Genomic DNA, 25,961 nt, shown 5'->3' on the forward strand with positions numbered 1-25,961 from the left:
TTTGGTTATTAAGTAGTGTATTGTTTAGCCTCTATGTGTTTGTATTTTTTACAGATTTTTTCCTGTAATTGATATCTAGTCTCATAGTATTGCGGTTGGAAAAGATACTTGATAGGGTTAAAATTTTCTTAAATTTACCAAGGCTTGATTTGTGACCCAAGATATGATCTATCCTGGAGAATGTTCCACGAGCACTTGAAAGGTATGTGTATTCTGTTGTTTTGGGATGGAATGTCCTACAAATATCCATTAAGTCCATCTTGTTTAATGTGTCATTTAAAGCTGGTGTTTCCTTATTTATTTTCAATTTGGATGATCTGTCCATTGGTGAAAGTAGGGTGTTAAAGTCCCCTACTATGATTGTGTTACTGTCGATTTCCCCTTTTATGGCTGTTAGTATTTGCCTTATGTATTGAGGTGCTCCTATGTTGGGTGCATAAATATTTACAATTGTTATAACTTTTCTTGGATTGATCCCTTGATCATTATGTGGTGTCCTTCTTTGTCTCTTGTAATAGTCTTTGTTTTAAAGTCTATTTTGTCTGATATGAGAATTGCTACTCCTGCTTTCTTTTGATTTCCATTTGCATGGAATATCTTTTTCCATCCCCTCACTTTCAGTCTGTATGTGTCCCTAGGTCTGATGTTGGTCTCTTTTAGACAACATATAATGGGTCTTGTTTTTGTATCCATTCGGCCAGTCCATGTCTTTTGGTTGGAGCATTTAAACCATTTGCATTTAAGGTAGTTATCGATATCCATGTTCCTATTACCATTTTCTTAATTGTTTTGCATTTGTTATTGTAGGTCATTTCCTTCTCTTGTGTTTCCTGCCTAGAGAAGTTCCTTTAGCATTTGTTGTAAAGCTGGTTTGGTGGTGCTGAATTCTCTTAGTTTTGCTTGTCTGTAAAGTTTTAATTTCTCCATCAAATCTGAATGAGGTCATTCGTGGATAGAGTAATCTTGGTTGTAGGTTTTCTCTCCTTCATCACTTAAATATGTCTTACCACTCCCTTCTGGCTTGCAGAATTTCTGCTGAAAGTTTAGCTGTTAACCTTATGAGGATTCCCTTGTGTGTTATTTGTTATTTTTCCCTTGCTGCTTTTAATTTTTTTTCTTTGTATTTAATTGTTGATAGTTTGATTAATATGTGTCTTGGCATATTTCTCCTTGGATTTATCCTGTATGGGACTCTCTGTGCTTCCTCTACTTGATTAACTATTTCCTTTCCCATATAAGGGAAGTTTTCAACTGTAATGTCTTCAAATATTTTCTCAGTCCCTTTCTTTTTCTTTTCTTCTTCTGGGACCCCTGTAATTCGAATGTTGGTGAGTTTAATGTTGTCCCAGAGGCCTCTGATACTGTCCTCAGTTCTTTTCATTCTTTTTTTCTTTATTCTGCTCTGCAGTAGTTATTTCCACTATTTTATCTTGCAGGTCACTTGTCCATTCTTCTGCCTCAGTTATTCTGCTATTGATCCCTTCTACAGAATTTTGAATTTCATTTATTTTGTTGTTCATCACTGTTTGTTTTCTCTTTAGTTCTTCTAGGTCCTTGTTAAACATTTCTTTTATTTTCTCCATTCTATTTCCAAGATTTTGGATCATCTTTACTATCATTATTCTGAATTATTTTTCAGGTAGACTGCCTATTTCCTGTTCATTTGTTATGTCTGGTGGGTTTTTGCCTTGCTCCTTCATCTGCTGTGTGTTTCTCTGTCGTCTCATTTTGCTTTACTTACTGTGATTAGGGTCTCCTTTTTCCAGGCTGCAGGTTCATAGTTCTCCTTGTTTCTGGTGTCTGCCCCCAGTGACTTCGGTTGTGCAGTGGGTTGTAGGCTTCCTGGTGGCAGACACTGGTGCCTGTGTTCTGGTGAATGAGGCTGGATATGGTCTTTCTGATGGGCCGGACTAAGTCCGGTGGTGTGTTTTGGGGTATCTGTGACCTTATTTTCATTTTAGGTAGCCTCTCTGCTAATGAGTGGCATTGTGTTCCTGTGTTGCTAGTTGTTTGGCATAGGGTATCCAGTACTGTAGCTTGCTGGTCGTTGAGTGGAGCTGGGTCTTGGTGTTGAGATGGAGATCTCTGGGAAATTTTCCCCGTTTGATATTGTGTGGAGATGGGAGGTGTCTTGTGGGCCAGTGTCCTCAAGTTGGCTCTCCCACCTCAGAGGCACAACCCTGACACCTGGCTGAAGCACCAAGAGCCTGTCATCCACATGGTTCAGAATAAAAGGGAGAAAATGTAGAAAGAAAGAAAGAAAGAAAGAAAGAAAGAAAGAAGATAAAATAAATTAAATTTATTAAAATAAAAAATATTTATTAAAAAAATTATAAAGTAGTAATAAAAAAAAAAAAGAGGAGAGTAACCAAACTAGAAAACAAATCCACCAGTGATAACAAGTGTTAAAACTATACTAAAAAAACAATAAAATAAAATAAAAACGGACAGACAGAACCCTAGGACAAATGGTAAAAGCAAAGCTATACAGACAAAATCACACACAGAAACATATACTTACACACTCATAAAAAGAGAAAAATGGAAAAATATATATATATATATACCATTGCTCCCAAAGTCCACCTCCTCAATTTGGGATGATTTGTTGTCTATTCAGGTATTCCACAAATGCAGGGTACATCAAGTCGATTGTGGATATTTAATCCACTGTTCCTGAGGCTGCTGAGAGAGATTTCCCTTTCTCTTTGTTCGCACAGCTCCTGGGGTTCAGCTTTGGATTTGGCCCTGCCCCTGTGTGTAGGTCGCCTGAGGGCCTCTCTTCTTCTCTCAGAGAGGACAGGGTTAAAGTAACAGCTGATTCGGTGGCTCTGGCTCACTCAGGCTGGGGGGAGGGAGAGACATGGATTGTGGGGTGAGCCTGTGGTGGCAGAGCCCGGTGTGACATTGCACCAGACTGACGCACGCTGTGTGTTCTCCTGGGGAAGTTGTCCCTAGATCACGGGACACTGGCAGTGGCAGGCTGCACAGGCTCCCAGGATGGGAGGTGTGGATAGTGACCTGTGCTTGCACACAGGCTTCTTGGTGGCAGCAGCAGCATCCTTAGCATCTCATGCCTGTCTCTGGGGTCCGTGCTGATAGCTGTGGCTGGCACCTGTCTCTGAAACTCCCTTAAGCGGCGCTCGTAATCCCCTCTCGTTGTGCACCAGGAAACAAAGAGGCAAGAAAAATTCTCTTGCCTCTTCGGCAGTTCCATACTTTTTCCCGGACTCCCTCCCAGCTAGCTGTGGCCTACTAGGCCCCTTCAGGCTGTGTTCATGCCGCCAACCCCAGTCCTCTCCCTGGGATCTGACCTCCGAAGCCCGAGCCTCAGCTCCCAGCCCCCGCCTGCCCCCAGTGTGTTAGCAGACAAGCCTCTTGGGCTGGTGAGTGCTGGTTGGCACAGCTTCTCTGTGTGGGAATCTCTCCGCTTTGCCCTCTGCACCCCTGTGGCCGCGCTCTCCTCTGTGGCTCTGAAGCTTCCCCCTTCTGCCACCCTCAGTCTCCACCCACGAAGGGGCTTCCTAGTGTGTGGAAACCTTTCCTCCTTCACAGCTCCCTCCCACTGGTGCAGGTCTGGTCCCCATTCTTTTGTCTCTGTTTTTTCTTTTTTCTTTCGCCCTACCCTGGTACGTGGGGAGTTTCTTGTCTTTTGGGAGGTCTGAGGTCTTCTGCCAGCATTCAGTAAGTGTTCTGTAGGAGTTGTTCCACATGTAGTTGTATTTCTGATGTATTTGTGTGGAGGAAGTTGATCTCCGTGTCTTACTCTTCCACCATCTTGAAACTCCTCCCCAATAACAGCTGTTTGATGTTTACCAGAGCTAATCTTTTCAGTGGTGAAAGAGATATCAATAATTCTAATACCTTTAATGTGAATCACAATAAAATCTGAGATAGTTTCAAATCTCTGAAATAGTGACCTGGGTGTATCAGCCAGAATACTGAATGTAGGCTTTCCTTCTGCCATTAATATTGTTAATCACATTTCATGCCCAAGTAAATTGTCATATCTCAAGAATGGAGTTTTCAAAAGATGCACAGCATGAGTAATGCTTACGATGTCTCCCTTTCTTTATTCCTTCCATGTGTTACTGTTTTAGAACATAAACCATGCAGTTGTTTACTCATTTAGGTATCTCACAAAATCATAGATTAAGAAAATTTGTAACCCTGTCTTAGGCAATAATAAACCATTAACAAATTATTACTAAATACCTGCCATATACATTTGTGATATTATTTTAAAAAATCAAAGAAATGGTTGTATCCCATAACCTTACAATGTTTCTCTCAGGTATATTACCCTAAGGAACATTATATTATCTTCTTTCATGCCCTTGCCCTCTTCCCAGATTCATCCCCTATACTTTTTGACATAAAAACTTCCACCAGGGCTTCCCTGGTGACGCAGTGGTTGAGAGTCCGCCTGCCGATGCAGGGGACACGGGTTCATGCCCCGTTCTGGGAAGATCCCACGTGCCGCAGAGCGGCTGGGCCCGTGAGCCATGGCCGCTGAGCCTGTGCTTCCGGAGCCAGTGCTTCGCAACGAGAGAGGCCACAACAGTGAGAGGCCCGCGTACCGCAAAAAAAAAAAAAAACTTCCATCAGAGTGGCCTTCCTGCCCTGTTCTTCTTCCTTGTTGATCAAATACCCTCCGTGATGCTGGCCTTTTGTCAGACAGTTCTGTACTGGATCCATCACCAGAATGCTGACAGCAATCCACTCCCTAATAGGACTCTTGGTTGATCTGGACATTTGAGGTATATACTACAAAACAAAACAAAACAAAACAAAACAAAACTTGTCAATAAGTCATGGTCATTTACTGTTGAAATAGTACTATTTGTCCTGTAATTGAATCACCTGATGGAGGCTGAGGAGGTGGTTTTCACACTGGGTCTGATACCCTATTGACAACAAATTTTTCCTCAGATTAAATGCATTCAGGGATCCAAAAGAACTGTGAAAACACAAATCATGTGTACTGCAGCACATAAAAAACACATCTTAAAATTGTGGTCGAGATATTCATTGGATTTACTTAGAAAACACACAGTCTCTTACTCTCAATAGTAGTTGGAGGAGGAGGAGAAGAAGGAAGAATAAAGATAACAGTGATAATAATTTTTAAAAACTACTTCCCTTCAGTGAGGGCCTGCGTTCTGTAAGGCATTGTGCTAGGTAATTAACATATAATATTTCACTTACTTGTCAGAAGAATAAGAATCTAGGACATTAAAGCCTCATTTTATTTCAATATAATTATCTTTAAAACCTCAATAAGTCTCCAATATATTTGTTTCTGGTTTATCGAGTTGACTAGAAACCACACCCAAAGAGGATATTTATGCACAGTTTTTGAATGTTTCCTCACAGCAAGCCTTTCTGCACTAAGCACACTCTAGTTTACAAATTAATAGCTTCAGTACAAGATAAATCAAAACCTGGAGTATGATTCTGTTCTCCAGGCTACATTCCAGAGACTTCTTCAATGAGACAGAATTATTCTTCAAAATTACGTAGGGAACATTTAAAAAAAATGCTCAAACTACTTTCTAAGAAAAATTAATTAAATAAGAATTTCAGGGGCTGGAAGCAAAGCATCATTATTTTTTAAAAAGCAATGTGCAGCCAAAGTTGAAACCACTGGGTTAACCAGAGGTATTTGAAAGAGGCTTAAGTGTTCAGACTTATATTTTAAGTAATCTAATCTTCTGAGAATCTTTCTGTCTCAGTTATCAGACATTAAATTTGGATTACAATGTATTTTCCAGCAATTCAAAGAATCAAATTATCAACGGTGAAAATGTTTATTATAAAAACTGTCTTTTCTTTATTTTTTGTGTCCAGAGAGGCCGAAGCTTGTCTCTTTCTTGGAAAATATGTATGATGGCCATAATAATTAATCAGCATATTGCAACATCATAATATTTTCCTAAAAAGTCCTTAAAGACATTGCTCTTATTCCAAATGTACAACAAACCATAATTTAACCAAATATGGCAAAAAATTTCAATTTTCTACCAGGAATAATAGAGTCCTTCAGCAAATCAATTCTTCATGGAAGGATGTATCACTGCCAGCCATGGTATAAGATTCTTTAACAGCCTTCTCAGTTGTAAACAAGAGAAATTAAATCTGGTTAGCTTAAACAGAAAAGGCTTGTAGTGGAAAGGTAATTGGTAGCTCATAAAACCTCTGGGAGTCCTGGAGAATCACTCCAGGTAGGGACAAAGGAAGGTAAGGTGTAACTGGAATCTTACAACAGGAACAACCTACATAAGGTGACATTGCCAGGGCCATGATCACCAATTTTTTTTTTCTTTTTTTAAGGTTTATGTGCATTTAAAATTTTATTAGAAGTAGATGCTTCACAAAAGTGGATATTCAAATGACCAGTATGCATATGAAAAGGTGCTTAATATTATTATTCATCTGGGAAATGCAAATTAAAGCCACAAGGAGATATAATCACCCCCCCAAGAGAATGCCTAAAATTAAAAAGACTGACAACAACCACTGTTAGGAAAGATATTGTGCAACTGGAACTCTCATACATTGCTCATGGGAGTGTAGATTAATATAGCACTTTGGAAGACTGCTTGGAAATATCTATTAAAGCTAAAGACATTTTATTGCTCAGTAATCCCAAGATGAGTATATATGCCCACCAAAAGACATGTGCAAGAATGTTCACAATAGCTTTATTCCTAACAGGTTCAAACTGAAGATCACCAATTATTAATCTGTGAAGTAGAATATTTTCTTTTATTCTTTTCTGGCATCATTACTCTTCTCCCTAGAAAAATGTATCTGGAAAAGTTCTGATGTAAATGATTTAATATCAGTGACAATTAGTTATGGGTTACTCCAGTTCAGCTGAACCAATTATAACATTGAAATATTTCCTCACCAACTGAGTTAAATAACCATTGTAAAAGCACCCTAAGTATCCTACAAGCACCTCAGCTGCTCTAGACCTCAGATCTCCCACTACTAAATACATGATGATTGGCATGTCAGGGATCCTTCAAGATCCTGCTCTGAGCACTTTCTTCTGAACCGATCAGGGTTGAGCTCTTCCAAGTGTTAAATATTTGAATAACACTCCTTCGCTTCCCATCTGACTGAATCTTTGGCACTGGGAGCTGAAGAGTGATTCAAGACAACACAGAATGTAAGTGTGAGTCCAGGGTTTGGAACCTAGAAGGCTCATTCTAGACTCAAAGCTCTAAAACACAAAATCCATATTATTTACTTTCTTCTAGATAAATTTATATCACATTAAGTGAATTTCCCTCACAAAAATTACAGATTGAAGGGGGGGAGGCACTGGGGACAACTGGAAAGGGTATTAGGAAGAGTGTTTAAGTGACCTTAAAATCATATCATATATCAACATATACATACTGCCAAAGTCTAACAATGCCTTAGGACACAGGCATCCTTTGTCTTAGCATCCTTAAGACTAGTGCATATTTGGCAGCTGCTTTAAAATTCTGACTTAATTTTCATTATTTATATTTATACATAAAAGGAACACCAATAACAAAAATAACTGTTGTCTATTGAATTATCACAGGTTAAACTAGTAAAGTAATTAAAATGAGGCATGAAAAGAAAACAGAAATATATTTGTTCCATTATAATAAATAAATGGAAATAAATAATTTTATTTTAGTATCTTTAACATCTAGGGGGGAAAATATCCTCGATTTAATTAAAAAATTAATGATTGAAGAATAACAATCTGACAAGTAGAAAAAGTATCCCACTAAGGGAACAATTTTCTCCTCATAGGTGAATAGGTGGGTTTGAAAGTACAGCTGTAAAATCTGTAAGTCTGTTTTAGATTTACTGTCATTCTTGGTCTAAAAGAATATTAATAATAGAATTAAAGCCCAATAAGTCATAGGAAAAACTTTGAGAAAGGCAGGTAGAAGCCTTCGGGCAAAATATGTTTACAGCTTAATGTACTCAACATGGTTGACATGGTGAATTTAAACTTCTAAGACGGGGAATTATATACAACCCTATAGCCCTCCCTGAGACTTAGAGTGATGAAAGGCATGCTTGAAATACAATAAAAGGAGGATGAATCAGGTTTAAAGAAAGATGGATTATGTCAAGAAATCTATAGTTTTATGGAAATGTTTGCAACTGAGAGTAAAATTATGTTGAACAACATTTTTAAAAATTGAGAAGGATCATAAGAATATATATTTGATGCATTTTAACTTAACTCAAACAGGTAGAGAAAGTGTTTATTACATTTTTGACACAGATAAACAAGCCTGACTTACCAACAGGCTCACATAGAACTAGGGAATTTCTATTTTCTCTGGCGATCTATTTTCTCTAAAAAAAGTGCCCAAGATATGTCAACACATAGGGATAAAAAGAGGTAATTCCAGAAATAGAAAAACGGTTTAATTCTTAAAAAGTTTAACTAACAAAATCCAAACATAAATATTTAGACGTCTCCAGGAAATATTTAAGAAGATACGATAATATTTCAAATTTATTACTATAACAAGGGAATATTTTCAGAAATGTGTTTGCCTATAACACAGGTATAATCCAGACCATAAAATAAAGACATTGGCATCTATGAGGTTATTCTATGTTTCAATAAAAGGAAGGAAATCTACATGGAATTCTGAGGACTATGAATGCAAAATGTAATTTTGCTATATTGTAATTTTACTATATCTTCAACACTAACCAAGAAAGAGATAAGGTCTGTTTGTTGCCATGAACTATGTGGTAAACTACATAAACTGTAGAGGTAAACTCTGTTTTGTGGCAGAGTTATGTTTCATTTATATTTCCCAGCATTGAGGCATAATACTGCTTGAATATCATTTCTTTTGCTCTGATTTCACTCTTACACTCTTACAAAACAAATAATAGTTTGGCTTTATAATAGCACAGTGGCAAGAGCATTGGATCAAGGTGACAGATGAAATAACACATACAACTAGGAAAGTGGGTACAATAAAGGAGTTATGCCAAAATTTCTAGTCATGGGATGCAGTTTACTACTCTGACTTATACAAATATTATTAACACTACCTGCTCAATTTATGGGTAAGTAAAATTTACAGCTCTGGAAGAAATAATGCACAAGAATAAATAAAATATGTAGAAAATGAAAAAAAAGAGGAAGAAGTGGCCCTGACAAACATAAAGTTGCACTATAAAATAAGAGTAATTAAAACAGAGAGATAACTTTTCAAATAATAAAGCAACAAATCAAATAATCAAGAGTCCAGAAACAGACAAAATATATATATATATTTTAAAATATTTTCACCTAAAACTGTGATAAAATAATGGGCTATTAAAATACACAATACTAGGGCAATTAGCTATACATGATTATTGGGGGTAGAAATGATCCCTGCATTACATGAAAAGAAATTCTAGATGATTCAAAGAACTAGGTAAACAAATAAAAACTATAGCACATTCACTACATTAATAAAAGGGAGTGGTTGAAATATCAGAAAAACAACAATGGATGGGCTGGAGAAAATATTTTCAGTATATAAAACAGGAAAACTTTCAGTACTACTAATATAAGAAAAATTCAGATGAGTATGAAAAAGAGACAATCTAATGAAAATAGACAAATGCTATAAATAGGTAAGAGCAGAAAAAGAACTGTAAATATCAAATACATGTATAAAAGGTGTTTCACAGCATTAATAATTAAGGGAATGCAAATCAAACTGGTAGACATTTGATTCTTATTATTCACAGTATTTATGTTCTATAAAGTTGCCACATAAACTGAACAATTTATGTGGCAACTTTATAGGGAAATACAAGTTTAGGTTTCTGTGAACCTCTAGTCACAACATTTTCAACAACTCATCAATATATAACATTGTTTTATGGATATTTCTGTTTAAAGACATATTATTTAATAAATATTGTTAATTGGTTCATTAACATTGAACTCACAGCCAACAGCACTATAACTCATGTATTACTGAAGCTTATCTAACACACATATTGTCTCCCTAAGGCACATCACAGCCTTCTTGCACTTAGAAACACCAAATAGCACAACAACACTACACTTAGGGGCCATTTTAAACAGCAAAATCACCAAGAAGCACAAAACATGGAAAATGTGACACTAAATAGACTGCAAAAATTACACTTATTTGCAGTATGAGAACTGAGCATCATCTTGTTCCTCCTCAGTTGGGAAAGTGTGTGTTGAGTGATTCAAAATTTTCATTGCCCTGAGTATGTCTATGAATAATCCAAAAAGCACCATGAATATTGATTTAGGGGTTAAAAATTAATTTTAGTGACCAGGCAAGTTCACAAATAGGGAATATAGGGATAGTGAGAATCATTTAAAATCATCTGATGAGCAATGCCTGAAATAATTATACACTCAATATTGCATGGGGAAACAAGGATTTGAATACTGTGCTGGTGGAATTACAAATTTTATAATGTGCATGCAGTATGACTAAGTAACACCACTTCTAGATCTTATCTATTGAAATATCAATGTATAAAAAACATAAATATGAGTGCTAATATCAGGAATATTTCTAAAAGCAAAATTTCATAAATAAAATAAATGTTTAGACAAAAAAGAATATTAAAATGAATTATAGTGCACCCATCCATACTATGGTATATACTGTAATCATTTCTAAAGAATATCTTCGATCTATATATACTCAAAAAGTAAGACATCTTACATACATCACTAAGAAAGGAAAATTGAAGAGCAATATGTATAATTTATGTTAATGAACTTAACTTATGCTAATATTTAAAATTTTGAATATACAGTTGACCTTTGAACAATGCAAGGGTTAGGGGTATCACCCCTCATGCAGTTGAAAATTATGTAACTTTTGACTCCCCCCAAATTTAACTGCTAATAGTGTACTAATGATGGGGTGCCTTACTGATAACATAAAGAGGTAACGCATATTGTGTATGTTATATGTATTATATAATGTATTCTTACAATAAGGTAAGGTAGAGAAAAGAAAATATTATCAAAAAGTCATAAACAATGGACTTACTTGGTGGTGCAGTGGTTAAGAATCCATCTGCCAATGAAGGGGACATGGTTCGAGTCTTGGTCTGGGAAGATCCCACATGTTGTGGAGCAACTAAGCCCGCAAGCCACAACTACTGAGCCCGCGAGCCACAGCTACTGATCCCACGTGCCACAACTACTGAAGTCTGCATGACTAGAACCCATGCTCCACAACAAGAGAAGCCACCACAATGGGAAGCCCACAAACCACAACGAAGAGTAACTCCAGCTCGCTGTAACTAGAGAAAATGCATGCAGAACAATGAAGACCCAACACAGCCATAAATAAATAACTAAATAAAAAGAACATCATAAGCAAGAGAAAATACTTCACAGTACTGGACTGTATGTATTGATACTGTAAATTTACAGTGTCTGTTTACAGGATGAATTGTGTCAGGACTTGCTTTAATATTGTCTTATATGATACAAAATATTATAGATTTTATACATCTTACTAACAATATACATCAAAAATGAAAAGATAATGTGAAAAACTTCATATTTATTTACAGGTATAATGATTCATGCACTGATAACAAAGAAGCTGCAATATGATTGCTTTATGGTAGCTTAGTGTGATCTATATGACTGATTCACAGTAGCCTTGCCTAACACTAATGAATGAATCGTTGTAAACTTTTATGGCATACAGTATATTACATTCATATTCATAATACAGTATTGGAAGCTTTGTTACATTAAAAAAACCCAAAAACTCCTGTGATGATAAGCTGATACACAGTTTCTCCAGTTATGAGAGAGAAAGGCATCGTGTAGACATAGTGTAATTATTTGAAAGCCAAGTTATAAAACATTAAGAAAACTAACACATTATTAATGTTACATTAAATATCACTCACCTTATGCCTATGTAAGTGATTACTATGTAAGTGTAGGCTCTCCACTTCAATACAAATGTTGCACATGGTGTTCTACACTATTAATACTTAGGTGATGATGATGAAAAAAGTCTTATACAGTTCTTGCCACACAGTTATTATATTTCCACATGAAGACACTCACACATATACACAACAGATAAGTGTATTAACTGTATGGCATGATAATTATTTACTGTTCATTAAGTGGAAATGGATCATCACAAAAGTTTTCAGCCTCACACTGAGTAGGCTGAGGAGGAAGAGAAAGCAGGGTTGGTCTTGCTGTCTCAGGGGTGGCAGAGGCAGAAGAGGTGGAAGAGATGGAAGGGGAGGCATGAGATTCAGGCACACTTGGTGTAATTTTACAGAAATACATCATAGTTTATGTCTGACTTTTTTGCTTTTTCATTTCTCTAAAAATGCTTCTATATGGTGCCAATCCCTCTTCCACTGTCTCTTTTAGTTTCAGTGTTCATATCATAAAAGGATCTATGTTTAAAACATCAAAAGCAGTCTTGGATAATCAGAACTCTTCTATCAGACTATCCAATGTCAATTTTTTGTTTATGGCATGGCTTCTACTTTTCTTCAGCACTGGTTCAGAAGCACTTATCTCCATCAGGTTGTCTTCTGTTTATTCCTTTAATGTGTTGTCTATTAGCTCTTGAATTTCTCCAAGATCCATATCTTGAAAGGCTTCACCCCCCCACATTTTTTTGCAAACCACATGATTTCCTTGATTGGCTCTATTGTAAATCCTATGAAGTCATGGACAACATCTGGACACAGTTTTCCCCAGCAGGAATTTATTGTTTCGGGTTTGATGGATTTTACAGCTTTTTCTATAACAGTGATGGCATCTCCAATCATGTAATCGTTCCAGACTTTTATGATGTTTCATCAGGGTTCTCTTCCATAGATTTGACAGTCCTTTGTAACGAGCCTTAAAGGTCCTTATGACCCCCTGGTCTAAAGGCTGAATTAGAGACGTTGTATGTGGGGGCAAGTAGACCACTTTGATGCCTTCAGTGTTGAACTCATGGGGTTCTGGGTGACTAGGGACATTGTGCAATGTCAAAAGAACTTTAAAAGGCAATCCCTTACTGGCAAGGTATTTCCTGACTTCAGGGAAAAAACATCAGTGGAACCAGTCCAGAAAAAGTGTTCTCATTGTCCAGGCCTTCTTGCTGTACAATCAAAAAACTGGCAGCTGGTGTTTATCTTTTCAAGGCTCAGGAGTTAGCAGCTTTTTAGAAAAGGGTAGTCCTGAACATAATCCTGACTGCATCTGGACAAAACAGTAGAGTTGGCTTATCCCTTCCTTTCTTAAATTCTGGTGCTCAGTTCTCTTCCTTACTAATAAATGTCCTTTGTGGCATTTTTTTTCCAGAATAGGGCACTTTTGTCTGCATTAAAAACCTGTCAGGCAGATATTCTTTCTCCCCAAAGATTTTCTTAATGGCACCTGGGAACTCATCTGCTGCCTCTTGGTCAGCAGAAGCTTCTTCTCCTCTTATCTTGATATTTTTAAGCCAAACCTCTCTCTAAAATTATCAAACCATCCTTTGTTGGCATTATATTATCCAGCTTTAGATCCTTCACCTTCCTTTTGCTTTAAGTTGTTCATATAATGATTTCACTATCACATTAGAGTCCACAGGTATGCCTTCCTTAGAGCAATCCTGCACCCACATCAAAACTGCATTTTTAATATGAGATTTTGAAAAGTAGTTTGCAAAATACAAGATTTTCAAGCCTGCTGGCAAGGCATCAGCAATGGCTTCACTTATTTCCTTTTCGTTTTTATACAATGGTCCTTATGCTGGATTCATTTATCTTGAAGTGGCAGGCAACTTCAACTGCAGACCTCAATCTATGGTACATATCAAGCAGCTCAACTTTTTCTTATAATTTCACATCTTTTCTGCACTTCTTGGGAGCACTTCCAGCATCACTAGAGGCACTTCATATGGGTCTCTTGGTGTTATTCAAGGTTTACAGTGTTGTGCTAAAAATGATTAAAAATACACAAGAACCACTAGAGATCACTTTCTACTGTGATACCAATTTACTGGTGAGACCAACTGCTCACGTGGAGATGATTAGTATCACACAGCGTTTTAAGCAGATAGCCGCAACAGTTGAGCTCATCGTAATAGCAACAGGAGGTGCCTATGAAATTATGACAGCAGTACAATAGGTCCTGCAGTTAATTTTATGCAATTTTGATTTGACATTGCAGCTGCACATTTGTTTGCATTTCTCTTAACTGTGAATGGCATCATATATGATTTGTGTTTGTAAGTTTTGATAAATTTTAATTTTTATAAGAGATTTATGAATATTTTATGGTATAAATGATAAAATAGACTAGTATCAACATATATTATGTGCACTCAATGCATACCTAACTTTTTCTTAATTTTTTTCAGTATTTCCAAGCTATGAAATTCATCTGCAAGATTTTTCAACTTGTTGCAAATCTAAAAAGAATTTTCCAATATATTTATTGAAAAAAACTCCACATATAATTAAACCCACACAGTTCAAACCCATGTTGTTCAAGGGTCAACTCTCTATATAGAAGCATATAAATATGTGTTTAAAGTCTTGAAGAAAATAAAGAAAAAGAATTGCTTATCTCAAAGGTGGAAACTGGGGAGATTTAAAGAGAAATTTTACTACTTTTAGATATGTTATTTCTTTTTACTATTTAGGTAGTACATTGTTCATTTTTTTCCACAATAACAATTTTAAAAGTAATTTTTGCTATTTAAAAAATATATTACAGAAAGGAGGACTTACAAGGAATAAAAAATTATTTTTGCCCTTGAAGACTTTTGCTATAAAATTTAAAATTGCAAAGTATTATAAAAGACAGATATATAAGATGCCATGAGAAAGAGCAGCTGATTCTAAGTTGAGCATGGACATTTCAATGAAAGGAGGCAACATCCCAGATCTAATAGAGGTTTGCTAAATGATTTAAAGGAAATTTCTATAGTTCTATAAAACTTATAATGTGGTGTTTGGAGAAAGTTAATTTATATGACTGCATAGATTATCATGTCACATTATAGATTAACACTCACAAAAGATTGAAGAAGGTTGTTGTATAACATAACTTCAGAGCCCTAAGGAAGGAATGAGCTGGGGGAAAATATCAATACACTTAGGCACCTCAATATGTCTTCTTCCATAAGCCTCCCTTTATTAGACTATGAGGTTTTTATCTGCTTTCCATTAACCTCTATGAACTCTTAAACGGTATGGAAAATGCTCTGTGGGCAAGCCTATGTAACATTCCTGCCTTGCCTCTGGAGCAAATGATCACTAGCTATCACGAGACTCTGAAAAGTTTAAAATGACACATGCACAGACCAAGGATTTACACCACTACTTTACACAAAACAATTCTTTCCTTTTGCTATGTTCATAACTACTTTGTAAATCTTGATTACAGCATTTTAAAAATTGTTTGGCACTATTAGGACATCAATAAATGTTTCTTAAAAGAGTGAATAATTCAGTATGTTTTATTACGTATAACATAGTTTTAAAAAAATTGTTTCTATCCCTTTTCTCTAGAACTATTCCAAAAGCCATAGAATTGCAGAAAAAAAAATTATTGACAAAAAAGTCCTTGCTGATATCACAAGCATGCAAACAACTATGTACTGTATCTGCAGAATCTTTAAATTTACTTATAACTATTTTCATGCTAAATCTTTATCTAGAAGGAGTCTATACTCATATGCCAACTTTAAAGAATATATTTAATTTTATGTTGTCATAGTCTCAAGTGAGAAATCATTAAGCAAAGTACTCTGAGCTGTTGATCTAAGTTTAGCAAACAAAGTGGTAACAAGGTATTAAAACAGTATCATTTTACTGTAATTCAGTTAATTGATTTGGGGGTTTAGTGTCTTTACTGAAAAGGAAATAATACCTCACCTTGATTTGCTTCATCATGGCAGTAATGAAAACAATAGAGGTATTTCTTTATCCCTATAAAACAATTTTCTTTTTTACTGAATTAGCAGAGAAAGAGCCATAAAAAATTTAAAATCAAGATGGCTTAATCAAATGAATAATGAGTTTAATTATCTGAAACCCAAGCTAAATGTTTTCATTAAAAAATAACAAAAAATAAGAATTTATGTCCCCTTTTGACATATGGATATCACAAACTGGAAAAGTAAAACACAGAGGTTCTTAAACCTTATAATATACCATCTAGGTAGGTTTTTAATCATCAGAGCCTTGGTATACAGATAAGATCAGATAAAAGCATATAAATTATTATTCTAGACTTTCCTATTAGCCACAGAGAGGAAGAGGGAATAAAATGGAGAATGTAAATTGTAACTGCAAACAAGATTTTTAAAAAATAGGTCTGAATACACATATACAAAGTTAAACCATCCTACCACTTTTTACACCCCAGCTCATAGATGATCTCTTCATTTAAACAGGTATTAGGTTTAGAGTTGTGAACAATTACTTGACATTTATTGGTGCTTTGTATTGTTAAGAATCTTCTTATTTTATAGCACTAAGCTAGAATGTAATTATTCAAAGCAATTCTGATTTTAAATAGTCCCCAGTATAGTAGCATATTCATAATATACTCAGTACGGATGATTATTATGTCCAATCAACAGATGAAAAAATATACACTTTGACCATACCCACAAAAATAAACATGTATTTTATAATTAGATATCATTATTATTTATTTTTATTTTTATTATACCTTTAACCTAAGAGTGGTTGTTTAGATCTTCTTCTCCATTCAGCTGGTCATTTATTCAAGGAACTTGATTACATATTGGGCTATAAGAAATCTAGAAGACAATATCTTTTACTCACTATTCCCTATATCTTTTACTCACAATTCCCTAATAGTCAATGTATAATCCAGCCTTCTCACTTGTACTTAAAATTGCTTCACTGAATTTTCGTTATCTTTCTCTCTCCCATCAGTGTATTCACATCTGCTGTCTTTGGGGTCTGGAAAAAGTCATACTTATTTTATAGCAATTCTATGATCATGCCAGTCCACAAGTAGTTTTCTTTCCCTCTTCCAAGGTATAGTACTTATGATTTCCACACTCATCTTGGCACTTACCATTTAGTCTATTATGTCTCATATATTGATCCCTTATTACTTTTAAACTTCCTGTTATTTAGGAGTAACTGGCATTTTCTTCCAAATCATACTTACTTTCTATGAACCTCACAATCTCTTTGGGGAAAGAAAGGATAGTTTATATTTCTTTGAAATTCTCAAAGCCTAGTTCTGATTATATACTAGATGCTGTCTAAAAATGTGAATTCATATTAGACAACACACATTAATAAATAATAATTTAGTGTGTATGTCTACTTGCAAACCCTCATTTTTGTTATTTTAGGAAAGAATTAAGACTACTTGATCATATAGTATCTAATTAACAGCCCAGATGAAATGTTTCTGGAGGTAGAATATTACCAGAAGAGCAAGAAAAGTTGTCTAAGTCACAGTGTGAACTATGCATGAGTCTTGTCTTGTCTTGCCACTTTTTCCTAAACAATGAACTGCTGCCAATCTGCTTACAGGAGTCTCCTCTTGATAATGTCTAGTGTCTGTAGAGTTAACCTGCTTAGAAATGAATTCTTGATTCCATCCCCAATCTTACTCTACTCCCAATCTTCTAGATTCCAGTTAATGTCATCCCTATCTTTTCAATTCCTCTGCCCAAGAACTTGTAGTCATTTCATAGCTATGACATCAAAAAAACCTGTAGGAAGACCTTCAAAATATGATGTTGAACATTTTTAAATGGTCAGTTTTAGATTAAAAAAAGTTAAAAGCCAGCAATATATGATGTCTACCCATAATGTGTCCTGAATCAGACCATTTCTCATCACATTCAATGTTACCATTCTAGGCCAGGACATCATCATCTCTTTAAAAACAAAACAAAATAAACAAATAAACAACAAATACCTAAGAGTTTTATTAAGATATAATTCACATACCACACAACTAACTCATTTGAAAGAGAAAAATTCAGTGACTTTTACTATATTTACAGAGTTGTGCAACCATACCACAATTTAATTTAGAATATTTTTTATCACTACAAAAATAATTTATATCTTTTAGCAGTTACTCTTCATCCCTCCCCATTTTCTCTCCCAGCCCTAACAACCACTAACCTACTTTCTATTTCTATAGATTTGTCTATTCTGGACATCTCACATAAACAGGATTATATAATATGTGGTCTTTTGTGACTAGCTTCTTTCACTTAGCACAATGTTTCCAAGTTTCATCCATGTTGTAGCATGTATCAGCACTTCACTCCTTTTTATTGCTGAGTATTCCATTGGAAGGTTATACTACATTTTGCTCATCAGTTGATGAAAATATGAGTTGTTTCCATGTTTTGGCTATTATGAATAATACTGCTACAAACACCTAAGAGTGAAATTGCTTAGTCATGTAGTAAATATATGTTTAGCTTTGGGAAGAATTGTCAAGCTGTTTTCCAGAGTGGTTGTACCATTTTATATTCCCATCAGTTGTATATGAGAGTTCCCATTTCTTCATATCCTTGACAACATTTATTGTCTGCCTTTTAAAATTTTTGCTACCTCAGCAGGAAAGAATTGTTATCTCATTGCAGTTTTGATTTGCATTTTCTTAATCATTAATTATGTTGAGCATCTTTTTATGGGATTATTGCCCTTTTGTATCACTTTGGAGAAATATTTGTTCAGACTATTCACTGATTTTTAATGGTGTTGTTAGCACTCTTTCAGTATTCTGGTTACAAACCAGAATCATAAAAATTATTTCCAATATTTTATTGCATTCTGTGGATTGGCTTATCACTTTCTGGAGAGTATAATTTGCAATACAAAAGTTTTTAATTTTAATGAAGTCCAACATATCTTTTTTTTTTCTTTCCTTGCTTGTGCTTTTGGTATCATAACTAAGAAGTGTTTGCCTAACCCAAGATCACAAAGACTTACTCCCAAATTTTATTCTAAGAGTTTTATTAGTTTAGTTATTACATTCAATTCTATGGTTCTCCATGACCCATTTTAAGTTAAATTTTGCCTATAGTGTGAAGAGGGGTCCAACTTCATTTTTTTTGTGTGTGGATATCCAATTATCCCAGGATCACTTATAAAAATACTATTCTTTCCCTTTGAATTATTATGGCATCCTGTCAAAAACTGACCATAACTATAAAAGTTTATGTCTAGACTCTCAATCCTATTCCACTGGTACATATGTCTTTCCTTATGGCACTACTACACAGTTTTATAATAAGTTTTAAAACTTGGAAATCCTCCATATTTCTTCTTATTAAGATTATTTTGGCTATTCTTCCTCTCTTGTGTTTCCACATGAATTTTAGTAACAGTATGTCATTTTCTGCAGAAAATCAGGCTGGGATTTTGATAGGGATTTTGCTGAATTTGTAGGTTAATTTAGAGAGTATGCCTTCATTGTTTTCTACATGGACTTTCTAATGCCTTCACAACTGATCTTTTTGTTTCAATCCTTGCCCTTCAAATCTGTTCTGCATATGGTACTAAAGTGATTTTTTAAAAAACTTCTCAGGTTATATTCCTCCTCTTTTTATAAACCCCCAAAGCCTCATCCAGAATAAAATCTAAGGTCTTTACCATAGTTTAATGGCCCCACATCAACTTTTCTCCTGCTACTACTTTGATTTCATTTCTTACAGTTTTCCCACTTAGTCACTCATTTGAACTACACTGAACTTATCAGTAAACATTCTATGCAGGCTCTACTTTAGATCTTTTATACTTCCCATTAACTCTGTGCATATCCTTCCTCCTCCAGACATCCTGCACTTTCCTAAGGTCTCAGGTATATTATCATATTATTAAGGGGTCCTTCTTGACCTTTTTATATAAAATAGCATCTCTCCATCCAGCTCTATCTTCTGATCTGCTTTATTTTTCTTCAGAGCCCTTACTACTGCCTGACATTTAATATATACATACAATTTTTTTAGTATTTATCTCCCCCAGTAAGTAAGTTTCATGTAAACAAGATTTTTGTTTTGTTCATTATTTTATCCTTAGTGCTTAGACTAGTACCTTCCACAAAGCAGGCAGTCAGTAAATATCTGTTGAAAGATGAACAAAATATTTTAAGACTATCTAACGGCTACAGATGAAATAGCCAATTTTATAAGGGTTCTGTTAGACAATATTATATGCAGATAATACACAATTAAAACTTCTCTCTCTTACATTCAATATTATTGCATTACTCAAGCAGTGTGTCTACTTTAAAAGATGTGTCAAATGAATTTGAAGACTAAGTGAATGAGTCTTATTTGAATCTGATTTTCAGCAAGTCAGAAATACTAAGGTCTCATAATCATTACCAGTCCTGGCAAGCAATAAAATTTATATCACTATGTTCTAAAATCAAAGAATCATTGGTATCTCATAAACAGTATTTTAGACTAAGAAGCAAAGAGCCCTTAACTTCTTCACAATTCTGTTTTTCACTTTGCATGATTTGGACTGTACCACTGGACAAGTCATTTATCTTTTCTAACATTAGGTTGTGTTTCTTTAAAACAAAGATAATACAGCTTGCTGCTATTTATTCTCTCGTATGCATTTCACAATATTGATAAAGGTGACATAATTCTAAACACAGGTGAATTTTGCACTTGGGAACTGCCACTCAAAAAGGAAGAATTCCTGGGCTTCCCTGGTGGCGCAGTGGTTGAGAGCCCGCCTGCCGATGCATGGGACACGGGTTCGTGCCCCGGTCCCGGAGGATCCTGCGTGCCGCGGAGCGGCTGGGCCCGTGGTCCGTGGGCCGCTGAGCCTGCGTGTCTGGAGCCTGTGTTCTGCAACGGGAGAGGCCACAGCAGTGGGAGGCGCGCGTACCGAAAAAAAAAAAAAAGAAAGAATTCCTGCAGTATAAAGGTTTCAGTGTACATAAAGAAGGATATATTAATGTTATAGTATGAAAAATAACATAATTATAAATGCATGAGAAGCATTGTGGTAAAGAAGGAAAGAATCAGGAGTCAGGAAGACCTTAGTTTAAATGCTGACTCTTTATTTTCCTAATAATGAAAAAGTTAAGCATAAAGGAACCTTACTTCTTTTTTTTTCTAAAAGGGGAATAGCAAACACTTTTAGAGCACCTAACAAAGTGCCAGGCGCATGGTAGCTGCTTAATAAATGTGTGGTTCAATTCCTTTAATAGAACTCTCAAAAGGGCATGGCACCAGGTATCAAGTCATGGGTCTGATGAACAGATAGACTGAAACATGTATCTTTATATGAGGCAAGTGGGTTAACTTCTGAAATGAGTTGTTGAGAATTCTATTTTTTTTTAATTAGCTGGTATCTCCATAATATAATTACATTAAAAATGAATACTTTTCTACAAAATTGAATATTAAAATAAAATGAAAAATTATGAGGCTTTTGAAGATCTCATAAATTGGGGATCAAATTAGCTATTCAATATTTATCTTTTTGCCTTTTTAAATATTCTTTATAGTTTTTTTTAATTTCAAAAGTCAAATATGCTACTCAGTCCAAATCCTGACAACAGAAGTTGACAATCTGATGAGTATCTTTCCACCCTTTTGTGTATACTCATATAAATATTTACATAGAATTTTTATATTTTGTTTACATTTGCTTTATATATATATATATATATATATATATATATATCCTGAAGTTTATTTTAGAAAATTCTTAGTATCAACAAATAGTATGACTATAATTCATCATCCAAACCTATAAAGGCTATGCTATTAAAACACATTTGGACAACAGTTCTAAACAGAGACTGTCCTGAGAGAACCAGAATGTATGTTCACAATAGATTGAACTCATAGTTGATAGTTCCATGGTGCTCTATAATACAGTTATTCTGTAATTTAGCCACTGTTATTAATTGATGTTCATTGAGGTTGCATCTAGTTTTAGGCCACTCCAAAAAATAAAACAAACAAAAAGACGTGATGCAATAAATATTCATATTCTGTTAATTAATTTCCTTTAGGAGAAAATCCTAAAATTGCATTGCTGAGTCAGGAGGTTTATGTTTTAAAAGAAAAACACTAATAATGTCAGGTCATATTCTAAAAAGCATCTCACATTCCCTCCAATAATATATGAGAGCACTTAGTTCTCCGTAAGAAATGTCCATACTTCCATGGATTGATTTCTTGATCCTTTCTTCTGATTATTGTATTTTCTTGTGGTAACATCATATCCTTTTGCTTAAAATATATTTTAAATTATTATTATTTTTTCTAAATTTGAGTTATTCATTGTTCCATACAAACGTAAAATCATTTTATCTCATTACTAGCTAGTGGGTAGTTAGATATTCTTATGGAAACATTAAAATGCTGAACAGATCGTATTTAAATTACATGTATATTTTAGAAATGGTCACACTTTATGAAATTAAATTTTGCCTTCAAAACACAAATGATGGAGCTTCCCTGGTGGCACAGTGGTTAAGAGTCCGCCTGCTAATGCAGGGGACACGGGTTTGTGCCCCAGTCTGGGAAGATCTCACATGCCACGGAGTGGCTGGGCCCATGAGCCATGGCCACTGAGCCTGCACGTCCAGAGCATGTGCTCCGAAGTGGGAGAGGCCACGACAGTGAGAGGCCTGCGTACTGCAAAAAAAACAAAACAAAAAACAAAAAAAACCCCAAATGATGTGTCTTTATTTCCTTTTTAGTTCTTTAATATTTTTATAGTTTACTTCATATAGACCCAAAAATCTGTTATTAAATCACTCATTTTTATTTTATATTTTATCTTGTCATTTCCATTTCTAAATAGATAATTTTTATTGTAAAAACTATTAAATTTTAAGTTTAAATTATTGATTTTGATATTTTACTATTAAAATTTAGCATTAATTAGTAAGTTATATTGATCTGGTGTACTGAGCTGGTAATTAAATGAGCACTCTTATTTATGTATGTAATCATAGTAAGCAAATAAAGAAAGTTAGTTCTTTTTTCCTACTATTTCATGTTGTTGTCTTATTATATTATCTAAAATCTCCCAAAGAGTACTAGTGGGTGATGCTAGACATTTTTGTCTTGATCTAGAGTTTATCTACAATAGTTTCAGCATCCCATCACTTTTGAGATATTTCCAATTGGTTTCTGGTAAATCATCTGTATCACATTTAAGTATTTTTCTTGTATTTTCCTTTTACTAAGAATTTTTCTTAGACATTACTACCAGATTCTAGAAAATATCTGTTTGCATTTGTTTCTGTAATTCTATGTTTTAGATCCCTTATTTCCTTTTTTAATATTATCTTCATTCTTCATACACAAGCAGATTCATGCATTAATATAAATTCACAAAAAATAAATTTTCTTTTAAAAAATTCTCATCTTTTGAGGGTGAAATTATCTCTGAACTAATTCAATTTTAAGTTTTAGGACTACTATATTATTTAGTGATTTTTTCCCCCATTTTTTTCTCATCAAGTTTTGCATACTCTGAAGAGATAGTAGTTAAGAAGATTGTTTCTTAACTCAAGCTCCACATCTCTCACAGGTTTGTTACAGACCCCTAGACCCAGGCTGGTGAAATAGCCATTTTCTGCAATATTTCAGAAATCATTATATAGAGAAAAAGGAAACATGTTGGAACATACTATGATACTTAAAATTTCTGCTAACACATGACACACATCCTTGCATTAACATTTCATTGGCCTAAGTAATGCACATGGCCATGCCTGAGTGAGTGGGCACTAGGAGTGAGGCATATAATCCTCCCATGGGTATGAACAAAATATAGGTGAAAAGAAATACCACCTACCCATTGTAAGCACTCATTTGAATATAAAAGTTAATATATATGTATGTATATTGTAAGAATTCATTTGAATATAGAAGTTAATATATATGTATGTATATATTTTGTTTTAATATAAACAATTTTGTTATGGTATCTCTGGTAGCAAAATGATGCTCTCCTCCAAAAAGCCCTACTTCCTAATCCCTGAAGCCTGTGAATATATTTATATGTATATGTATATGTATATGTATATATGTATATGTATATGTGTATAGCAATGGAGCAGGGGAGAATTCAGGTTGCAGATGGAATTGAGGTTGCTTGTCATCTGACCTTAAAATAGGGGCATTATCTTGTATTATCCAGGTGGGCCTATTGTAATCAGAAGGGTCCTCAAAAGTGGACTCTAACACCATATACAAAAATAAACTCAAAATGAACTAAAGACCTAAATATAAAACCAGATACTATAAAACTCCTAGAGGAAAACATAGGCAGAACAATCTTTGATATAAAGCACAGCAATATATTTTTGGTTCTGTCTCCTAAAGCAAAGGAAATAGAAGCAAAAATAAGCGAATGGGATCTAATTAAACTGGAAAGCTCTTGCACAGAAAAGGAAATCATCTACAAAGGGAAAAAACAACCTGCTGAATGGGAGAAAATATTTGCAAATGATGTGACCAACAAGTGATTAATATCCAACATATATAACAGCTCATACAACTCAATATCAAAAAAAAAAACTCTATTAAAAATAGGCAGAAGAAATGAATAGAAATTTTTCCAAAGAGGATATGCAGATGGCCAAGAGGCACATAAAAAGAAGTTCACCATCAACTAATTCAAAAATATATATGCACCCCAATATTCACAGAAGCATATTTATAATTGCCAAGATATGGAAGCAACCTAAAAGTGTCCAACAACAGATGAATGGATAAAGAAGAGGTGGTATACACAATGGAATACTACTCAGCCATAAAAAATGAAATTTTTCCATTTTCAGGAATGGACTTGGAGGGCATTATGCTAAGTGAAATAAGTCAGACAGAGAAAGACAAATACTATGTGGTATCACTTATATGTGGAATCTAAAAAATACAACATACTGGGCTTCCCTGGTGGTGCAGTGGTTGACAGTCCACCTGCTGATGCAGGGGACACAGGTTCGTTCCCCGGTCCGGGAAGATCCCACATGCTGTGGAGCAGCTGGGCCTGTGAGCCATGGCCACTGAGCCTGCGTGTCCAGAGCCTGTGCTCTGCAACGGGAGAGGCCACAGCAGTGAGAGTCCTGCGTACCACAAAAAAATAATAAATAAATAAATTAATTAATTAAAAATAAATAAATAAATAATACAACATACTAGTGAATATAATAAAAAAGAAGGAGACTCACAGATATAGAGAACAAACTAGTGGTTACCAGTGTTGGGGGGAGGGGAAAGATAGGGGTGGGGAAGTGGGAGGTACAAATTATTTGGTGTAAGATAGGTTACAAGGGCATATTGTACAACATAAGGTATATAGCCAATATTTTGTAATAACTGTAAATGGAGTACAACCTTTAAAAATTGTATAAATAATTTATAAATAAATAAATAAAATTCCTTCTGTAATTAAAAAAAATATGGAAGAATGAGGCAGAGTGTCAGACTCAGAGAGACATTTGAAGATAGGACATTGTTGGCTTTAAAATGGAAGAAGAGGCTACAAATCAAGGAATGTAAGAGGCCTCTAGAATGTGGAAAAGGGAAGGAAACATTTTCTCCTGGAACCTCTAGATGACATACAAGCCTAGTGTCACTTATTTCAGAATTCCAACATCTGGAACTGTAAGATTACAAATTTTTCTTGTGAAGCCCCTAAGTTTGCAGTAATTTGTTCCAAAAACAATAGGATTTAATACCTGGAAGTGAGTTGCTACATTAAATATCTAAAAAATGAAAAGAGAAAAGAAGAGGCACTATTAAAGAACATTTTGAAAGATTTCTTTTACTGCCAACTCTACATAGCATCTAGAATTTTAATTTTTATGTTTGCAATAAGATAGAGTTGGTTATGTTTTTATTTTCTTCCAGATTAAGTCAGCTATTCTAGCAACTGCAAGTTTCTTTCTTTCTCTAGTTATTCTACTTTCAACT

At 34.8% G+C, this 25,961-nt stretch overlaps 1 protein-coding gene across 1 annotated transcript in view; it reads right to left on the minus strand.

Moving 5' to 3' along the window:
* CNBD1 (cyclic nucleotide binding domain containing 1) overlaps positions 1-25,961 on the minus strand; it is a 437,906-nt gene that overhangs the window by 10,073 nt on the left and 401,872 nt on the right.

This window comes from Monodon monoceros, unplaced genomic scaffold, assembly GCF_005190385.1.
Source record: "Monodon monoceros isolate NGI ecotype Baffin Bay Population unplaced genomic scaffold, NGI_Narwhal_1 Super_Scaffold_14, whole genome shotgun sequence".
Lineage (NCBI taxonomy): Eukaryota > Metazoa > Chordata > Mammalia > Artiodactyla > Monodontidae > Monodon > Monodon monoceros.